The 9,625-nt window shown below is 46.6% G+C and overlaps 1 long non-coding RNA gene across 2 annotated transcripts in view; it reads left to right on the plus strand.

The window, feature by feature from the left end:
• LOC112975526 overlaps positions 1-9,620 on the plus strand; it is a 47,432-nt gene extending 37,812 nt beyond the window's left edge. For both annotated transcript variants that reach the window (XR_003256655.1, XR_003256654.1), the window contains exon 3: positions 8,078-9,620. This is a non-coding gene — a long non-coding RNA (uncharacterized LOC112975526). The remainder of the gene's footprint in view (positions 1-8,077) is intronic.
• Positions 9,621-9,625: the final 5 nt, after the last annotated feature.

Below are 9,625 nucleotides of genomic sequence, written 5' to 3' on the forward strand. Positions count from 1 at the left end.
ATACGAAAGGTAGATAAAGGCGGTGGTGCTGTAGCATGCTGCTGTCCGGTGCCTTTCTGGCAGAGTATGGGTCCTGAGCTGCTGGGAGTGAATGAGTCAGCGGGCAGGCATGCCCAGTGTCCCRGCACCCCGGGGCTTCGCTGCTGCAGCAGTTGCTGGATGAAGCCGTAGCTGAATCTTCTCTGCCAAGAAGATAGCTGCTGAGGGCTGGGGAAGGAAGGAAGCTGATCTCTGAGAGCCTGGGCCTTGCCGGAGCAGAGCRCTCTGGTTCTGTGGCTGACCTTCCCGAAACTTGAGCGAGTCCTAAATTTACACAAGTTAAAATCTCCCCCTTGCTGCTGACCTTGTAAGAGGAGGCTTTGGCTGTCACCTGGAAGTGAAAGGATCTCATTCCCTTCTGGTCTAAACCGGTTTTCAATTAACTGCAAAGGTTTTGGGAGGAAAGAGTCCCTGTTGAACTGCCAGCTACCGTCTGTCCTCTAGTAACCTCCCTAGTGATTTTTCTCTCTTCCTCCAACCCCCAAAGCACAGTCCCTTCTAAGAAACCTTGGGGACTTGCTGAAACCCATCAAAAGGCTTGGTAGCTTGGGCTTACCAAGTCGGCAGCATTGCCAGCTGCTGGTGACCTTTCAGTGCAACAGCAAGCAGCGCAGGCTGCTGTTTTGCCAGTTTTCAGTAAGAAACAGCTGGTGCTTGCCTTGCTGCAAAAGGCTTCAACCCGCAGCAGCGCGGCAATAGGCTTTCTGAGACGTAATGAGGAGAGTCACTGAGGAGGCCAGAATCTGGCTGGGGCTACCGGGGGTGCAAGAGCTTGCGTGTGCCTTTCAGATGGTTTGATACTTTAAAAATTGAAACTAAATGCCTTTCCCACCTTACTTCTGCTCTGATAAAACCTGTAAGCAGTGACTTTTGAGTTTGCTGACAAGGGCAACCTATAATTAACAAGGGCTGCTTGCAGCATTAATGGGGACTGTTGATCACTGCCCTTACCCTTGTGCAAAACAGTAACTCCCATTAGTTTGCAATAAATCTTGCTGTGTCAGAAGCATAGCTTTTTCCCTGAGTTTTTTGCAGAGGAATCCAGTTCACCAGCATGAAAAGGTGCTTGACGTTAGTCTTGGAAGCATCCCTTAGTTATGCAAAACCCATTAAGAAAGACTTATTGTTTTTTTAATATTCCTTTAATTTAAAAATCTTTTTAATCACAGCCTTAAAATCAATCAAAGTAAACAGAGCTGCAGCAGACTGGAGCAATGTCCCAGAGTCTGTACATATGCAAGGTTTAATTTACATAAAAATCAGTGCAGATTTTTTCCAAAAGGAACAACCCATTCCACTCCCCCCCTCCCAAATCCCCTTTTAAAGAAGAGGAAAGGAGAAACTGAAATACAAGTCTGAAAGAAAAAGAATTGATAGACTGAGCAACAATAAAATCACTATCATGTTTGTAGATATTCTATTAAGCAGTTGCAGCAAAAGTAGCACCTTCAAAGCCCCTTTGTACAGTATATGTGGAAACAAAGGCTTTCCAGGGAGTTTAAATGAATTGGAGGTATGACATGGGATTACCCATTTTGCTTATGGACAGGAGTAATCTCTAATTTTAGCTGTTTGGACTTGCATACAGTTAATGGAAAGAAATCAGTACCTCTAGGTGGTGATCTATCCACCCCACGATAAGCATCTAAAATAGTCTAGATGCACTGGATATAACGTTTCTGTGTAAGCAAGCTAAATGACTAAAGGTAGGTGAGATTAATTCCTTCCTGACTGACCTTTTAATGGCATTTGTACTCCCAAACCATTTGGATGTTCTGGGGAAGAAAAGCCCGATACCTTAAATTCTCTTCTAGCTTCTTTGAAAACTCTTGCTTTCCTCTGAGCAATAACTAGTTAGGGGAGAAACCCACGTGGCGCTCTAGTCATGAGACATCGTAGCCTCCAAGGCCAGGTTTCCATTTACTCTCTTGGTTTGCGCAAGAGTCTTGGGAGGAGTGGATAGCACAGAATAGAGAAGTGGATCAAGAAAGCTGTGTAGGCTTAATTATATAGATAATGAAATAGGAAAGGGGCATCTGATTCCTTCAAGTATTGGATATAGAAAAATAAGCTGTCTACCAGCAGAGTGAAAAAAGAATGTTCCTTTCTCGCACAGCAACCTGGCCAGAGGCCAGTCTTGGGGAATTCTGATTAGCTGGATGATGAATCATTTCCTAATATGTAAGCTTCCTTGTGCTTTGAAGTTCTGATCAGATGCATTGCCGAAGCTGGTCTCTGCTGTGGGATGGATAAAAAGCTAAACCTGGAGGAACTGTGGAGATCTCCGTAAAAGGGGAGACCAGAGATCGGGATCAGTGAGCCTACCTGGCTTGCGCAACAGGGACTTCCAGGCAGGTGGGCAGGACTGCTGTATTCTTAGCATGGATTGCAAGTGGTGTCATAGCCTTCAGAAATCTCCTTCCTGCTGCTGCCTGATCCCAGCATCAGTCCTTGCCAGTGAAACACTGGGGTGGATCAGCACATGCGGATCAGCCCATGCATGCATTCCCAGAAATTTCACAGCTGGGATCAGTTAATGCAGCTCTGGAAGTTGGTGGGACTGTGGCCATGCATGGCTGTTAAGTATCTGGCCTAGCAGGTCAGCCTCTGCAGGCTGTAGGACTGGGCTGGCAGATCAACATGTCTCTACTCTGCCTGACTGCTGTACTTAAAGACCAAACAAACCCTCCAACAAATAACTAACACTCGGGTGTCCCCGAGGACCTTTGCTTTTATCAGAAGATCTGGAATCGGTTATTGGATGTGCTGAGCTGTAACAAAAAGCCCTGATATTTCAGCATCACAGCCAGACTATTGCAGCATGAAGAACAAATCTGAAGGCTCCACCAAAGGAGCCAGATTCAATGAAATGCTTAAGCACATGCTCAAATCTATCAGATAAGGGAGGGAGGTGAGAGCCTGGGAGCTTTGTGGAGCAGGAGCAGCCTGCTGAAACTGCTGTGGTGTCTGAACTTAACTGATCTGGGCGCAGCACTCTGCGTGCTTGGGGCTGCCTCTTAGCCCACAGCTGGCTTTTCTGCTCCTTTCGCACTCCACTCTGTTTCTTTAACAGAAAAGAAATATAGTGATTGCAGGAACAGCATTCCTCCCTTCACGCTCCCACCTGTTCTTGAACAAGTACAAGCACTTCTTGAACAAGCGCTGTAAAGTCCCCAAGAGCACACTCCTCCAGGGCTGTTGCCTGCTTGTTTTTTGCCATTGCTTTTTAAAGACTCATCACTGTCTCAACAACCTTTCTTTTCCCACCTCCATCATAGTCACTGTTTGGTTCTTCCTAAGACCTTTTGTTCAGTATGGTTCTCGCAGCTCGGGTACAAACAGCTCCCAGTCCTCTGGAAAGCATTCATTATTTATTCCGAGGGGAGGATGGGGGGCCCTAGGCTTCTTCCCGGCTTTGCCCATGGAAATTCAGTGCCAGCTCAGTGGGTGAGGAGGGGCAGGGAGGCTAAAGTCTTCTGTTCTCAGTGCCTACATGTGAAGGTGAAGTGAAATTCCCAGAAATACGTAACCATCAAGTGTTATAGGAGCATGCGACTGCTTCAGTTGGAGAAGTGGCCCTGAGAGGGAGAGGAAAGGAAGGCTGGTGTCTTGTTTACTGCCTGCCTGGTATTTGCACATTCATCCCTGCGGGGCTGGATGGTGTGTATGAGGAGGCAGAGGGGAGTTTGTGATGCAAATCACAGCAAATACTCTGCTGGCCTTCCCTTCGCATGCCTTGAGCATAGCTCTGCAGCGGGGCTCCAATTAGGGGCTCCAGTGCCCTCCCTGTTCTTAGTAAATCTTTGCTGCTTACTAAACAATGATAATTTTGAGGAGGTTTCTGACATTTTTGAAGGAACAGGGATATATTTAAGAGGGAAGTTGTGAACTGTTTCTCTACAGTGGATTGAAGGAAACTTGTTTAAGAGCAGGTAACTAGATGCAAGTTTTAAAAAATATTCCAGAGTTAGATCGGGGCAGGGTCCTTAGTACATTACAGCTATGCTGAAAGAAGGAGACTCGGATTTGGCAAACCTTAAATCATGCTTGGAGTTCTAACACCTGAGAAACAAGTGTGTGTGGCAGGGATGCTTTGGGAAACGGCTTCCACTCGGTACTGTGCACTGTACTCTGGGCTGAGCGAAACTTTCAGGCATAAAGCCAAAATGAAGTTGTTACTTAACTAAAAAAATCCCCCACTGTTTTCTAGACCCTATTTCTCTAACCTAGCACCAAGTGCACTGCTCTAGGACTGGAAACAGCTTAACCCAGCAGTGCACCGAGCTACTGAGCAGTGGGTGCAGCCACCCTGCCTTTGGGACCTGGCAATATTTCTGCCACAGCGTGGCCCCTTCCCTTTCCGCTTGTTTTCTGATACCAGACAGATCTCCCAGTGGCACGACCACCAGGGAAAGGTCCAGGTGGGGGTTTTCAAGGAAACCTGACGTTGATAAGCGTCTTGCAGTTGCACAGATTGAGTCCCTGGTTGATCACACAGTTCCTCCCTTCTCTCCCACTGCCCTTCTAAGCGAAGAGCAAGACTGGAGGAGCTTTGGAAGCTGGTAGCTACTGAACTGCAGAAGGGAACTGAGAARTGCAGAAGAGTGTGAAGGCGAGGAGCAAACAGGCAGTTTTAGTCCTTTTTACTGAAGCCACTGGGAGTCATTTCAGGGGACCAACTCCATCAGCATCCAGGCTTCCTCTGAAACCCCAAAGTGCTGCTGAACTTGTGGGCTTCACAGGGGAAGACCGAGGAGGAGAAGGGAACAGTTCTGAGAGYGCCGAAATGCTCAGTGCTCCAAGGAGATTTGCCATTTCGTTGTTAATGGTTTTTCATTATAAATGTGTTTGCATAATACTGTAGCTGACAGCTGAAAGGGAAGAAAGTCAGAAATCAAAATGAAAAGCTTTTGGAAATGTCCCTCAAGGAGAAACTGGGAATGATTTTCTGGGATAAAGCCAATCTGGAAATTTCCTTTGTGAAAGGGAGTTTCCAGTCTCTACACAGCTCAACACCTTAATCCCTGACTTCTGTTTTAGGCAGACAGCGCAGCCCCCACCTCCCCCGGGCGCGCACAGAAGTCAAGGCAGTCAGCAGTCTTAAGATACTAATTCCTGATTTACATTTATAGCTGTTCTTGCACCATCTACTTCAGGCATTCAGCTTGCTCCAATCTACATGCCAACTCTGTCCTATACACAGGGAATTCAGGCTTTTCATTCTGCTGCTTTCAGTGATACCAAATACGGGTTTTGCAAGTAGACCGGTCTGCAAGGCCCGGTCCCCTGCCTATCGCGGGTGCTAGTTCCCTGGAGAGCCAGTCTGTGAGCTCCCGTGGCTGCTGCCGTGCTGCGCTCAGCACCGCYGGGGCCATCTGCCTGCCCTTCAGTGGGCTCGTGTCAAGTGCAGTCCTTCTTGGAGGACAGGCTTTCCTTGGCTTCAGAATTCCCTCCAGGCTCAGGCATGTGCTGYGTAAAGCAGAAAGGGATCTTGCTCTTCAAATTCTTGAATTGCCTTTTTTTAAATGATTTGCTCGTGTTTGAAATGAGACTGCTCCCCTTGCAAGTTTTTCCTCGCTGTGCTGTGAAGCACCCCAGGCATATGGTCCCATGGGATGCTCCTGCTGAGCCACCATGTCTATGGATTTATTCTTGGCATAAGCGCCTGCTGAAAACATGGGTACGGCCAGGTAGAGGGCCCCAGGGAGTACAGGCAGCTGGGGCCATCCGCGAGGACACTTTCCCTGCAGTGCGACTGTGCAAAAGGAAAGGAGACAGCAGGGAAGGTGCAAGTACCAGGCAGGCATGAAAAAATACAAAAGCTCTCAGCTTCCAGGTGGGCTCTGCCCTTGAGTCTCTAGCGTAGGGAGCAGGTATAAAGAAACTGCTTGCTTTTTCAGAGTTGTTGTATTCACGTGTTAACATTTACCCTTCCTGAAAAACTGCTGCCCGATGCCCAGGGCAATGCTGAGGGGCTTTCGGAAAAGAATAGCAAAGCTCCAAGGGACCTGGGAAGCTGAGATTACTGCCGCAGCTCTCAAGCTTAATGCCTCCGAGACGACTGGGAGGTTGTCTCAGGTTGCAAAGAGTCCTCCCGGGGGCCTGCTGGACTGAGGCTCAGGTTTTCATTGCTTGATTTTCTGGGCCTTGATGGAAGYGAGAGTGAACTGCTGCTTTGGGACTGCCTGAATTACGTCTGCGGCCCTGGTGAGGAGGCAGCCACAGGCTGGGCCTTAGAGAATGGAAATCTCTGGCTCTCACTGGGTTGYTCTGTGGCCGTTTTAGTGCTCGGGCATGTTTCAGTTTGAGTGACTTGCGTGATAAAAATGAACAGGCTCTTGAACCCTCTTGTCTCTCTTTCTCTCCCMAAAAACCTGCTGGAAACCTTTGTAGAGGTTCCAGTGGCAATTCAAGAACAACAACCTTCCTTTGGTGACTTAGGGGTGCTGCAGTACATGGACTGCAAATCTGTCCCAAGAATGATCTGTTTGCATAGTTGTGGCTTCTTAAATACCTCCCTGCTCCGCTGGCACAAGCGCCCCCCTGGGTCAGCAGCAAGCTGGCCTAGAAGATGGTTCCCATTGCAAAGCACCCTCAGTGGCGTGAGCGGCTTCCTTGGCGTAGGTGTGTTGAGAAGAGACTAGAGAAAATCACTGTGATTGCAGCTGAATCATTTTTATTATTGCAGTTTGGGTTTTTGGGAAAAAAAAGCAAAATTCCTACCCAGTTCTTTGAAATGTGATTCAGTAAGAGAAAACGGACTCCGATTCACTGTGTGCTCAGTCTCTTCTTTAGCCATTTCTATGGCTAAACAGAGAATAAAATGTTGCTAGCTGTTATCTGTTAATGAACTACACCCGCTGGGTGAGAGGAAACAGGCTCAACCCACTTCTTCCTGCCCTCGGGACCTTCCCCTACAATCTCAGCCACAGCTTCCCCATTTGTTTTCCACTCAGGAAGCTGTGCTCGCGAAGGGAAGGAACAGCAGCACTAACGTGACTGGCATGTTTTCCCTACGCATGCCATTCTCRCGCGTAATTGGCTTTTTGTCTCCGATCCCAGAAGTAGGATTGACGGAGGGGAGAACTTTGTGAAAATTAAAGTAAATAAAAGAAGAAAAGGAGGGCAAAATTATAGTCCATTTGGGAGGGAGGGAGAGCTTGCTGTCCTGGGTTTGTACAGTATCTAGGGCCGGAGGCTCCCAACTTATGAATGAGTTTATAGATATTGTAAAGTGTCTAATATACAGTACCCTCTGCTCTGGCTCAGGTGCATGGCTGGGACTCTCAGCCACTGCCTAGTAACATAGTGCTTGGCAGCAGAGGTTGACGTTTTTACAGCTTGGTGATCAGACTGGTTTGGAACTTGGTATTTTTGCCTCATTAGGAAGTCTATAATTTGACTTTAATTTTGTTTTGAGTGAAAATAATTTAAAAACTGCCCATGGTGAGGGGGAAGGAAATCAGGCTTTTTAAGTGGGGGGAGAGGACTGGTAAACCAAAATGTTTTGTTTTGAATGGAGAGCTTTTTAAGGGAATTTCCAAATTTTGTTTAATACAAGAATGTTCCCAAATGAAAAAGATAGATTTTTCTGCTCAAAAAGTTATTGTTTTTACTTCCTAAGGTGCTCCTTTCCCCCAGGCCATGCCAGAAATGATGCTTTCTGATGGGAACAAATTCTGAAAGTTTCCAATTGGTTTTCATCTTACCTTCTTGCTTAAGAAAGATTTGGGAGCATTTAATGACCCCTGTACGGTCAGAATCAGGCGTGTTTTTATGCTTATGTTTTGACATAAAGCCAGGGCCTGGCATCTGAAGGCCAGTCACAACACACATCTATCCCAATCCAAAGTAATTAGAACATCCAGGTTTTTAAACTAGCTTTTCTGTTTTGAAAACAAGGCTAATCTTAATGCTGATCATCACATCTGGAAATTATTTGCATATTTTTCATGTTTTTCTTTTGATCAAAGACAGCTGAATGGGAAGAGTGTTATCAGACTGGCTCACATAAGCATTCTTTTTTAATCTCTTCTAGGGATTATATTTTTTTCCTCTGACATATCACAGCAGATCCTTCAAGAGATAGAAAAGGTAAGAAAAAAAGAACTAAAATGCTGGAAAGGTGAAATATCTACATATACCCCTGGACAGCAGTAGTGTGTAGCTCTATGACAGGAGCTGAGATAAATCAGTGATGCCTTTTCAAAATTGTCCTYTAAGCGTGGGCAACGGCTGTGCCAGGGTCAGGAGCAAGTAAAAGATGGTTGCAAGGGCCAGATTTGAGGTTTGTAAATCATGAGATCTTCAGGAACCTAGTGCCAACAGTAATATTTCTGCTAGTAATTCTAACAGGAAGGTGGGAAAAGGACTAATTTAAAAAAATACAGAAATGCTTTTTTGCAGCACTGGCAACTATATATCAACAACATGAGCCTGAATAGTAAAGCTGACCAGACACAGGCAAAAGTAACCAATCTCCTTTCCAAGGAAGGCCAACCATTAAAAGCAAATAGACAACACCAACTGCAACCAGGAAATAACTCTGTTGGTTTTAATATTTTTGTGGATTATTTGCAATGTAGGCAAGGAAATTGGGTTCTTAAAAATAATAATAATAATAATAAAAAGGATGTTACCACGTTGGTGTACTTTAAGCCCTGTGAGACGTCTTAACGTCCTCCTCTCTCGTCTTTCTGCTTAAAGGCGTGAAAACTGAGCCACCTATTTAGCAAAGTGCTTGGCATCACCAAGATGAGGGTATTTGAGCTCCCTTGCAGGCTCAGCTTTCATTTCAGTGGGGCTAGTTCTGATCTTAGGGTAGCAACAAGGACTCTCTGCACTCAGACTGGCAAAATCCAAGCGTGTGCATGCATGAGAGACCAGACTCAAACCCACTAAAACTACTTTGGCTCTTGGTTTCCTGCTGCCCCTTGCACACAACCCTGATTTTTCCATTTCCCTCCAGCTCAAAGAAAAGGGGGGGAGGAGGGGGAATGGAATGAAAATGGAAAAGCCAGAACAAACATCCCCCCTCCCCCCACCAAAACAACCCATATCAGCTGTCTGATAGATTCAAGGCTTTGATCCTCTATTTGCACAGAAAGGAAGACATATCGCTGCTAACTCCCATTGCCCAGGGCCAGGGGGTTTCCATAAAGCATCAGTGGACAGACAGGGTTAGTTTGAACACAGATTGCATACCTGTTGCCCTCCTTCTGGAGGGCTGTATATGTACCACAAGAATAACAGCTGCCGACCCCGGAGTTCGCAAAAGGGACCTGTGCCAGGACAGAGCCCAGCTGGCTGCAGTCCAGTGAGTGCCTCTGACTTGCATAAAGCTTGAGGTCAGCCTGAACTTCCAAGCATCTTCAAGACAGTTCCTGGATAACRGGGACTTCCAAGCATTGGCTGGGACGGATACTGTTTTGTTTCCAAGAGGACGGTGAGCGAACAAGACAACACTCTTGGTCAGGGAGCTGTAATGCAGGGTACAGCTCAGAGTTTAGAGCAGCAAAGCCAGGGCTTATACAGCGCAGGAGCATCTGTCCCCATCGTTATGCACGTGCTGCTGCAGGCATGCAGG

This window comes from Apteryx rowi, unplaced genomic scaffold (genome assembly GCF_003343035.1).
Source record: "Apteryx rowi isolate R43461 unplaced genomic scaffold, aptRow1 scaffold_673, whole genome shotgun sequence".
Taxonomy (NCBI): Eukaryota; Metazoa; Chordata; class Aves; order Apterygiformes; family Apterygidae; genus Apteryx; species Apteryx rowi.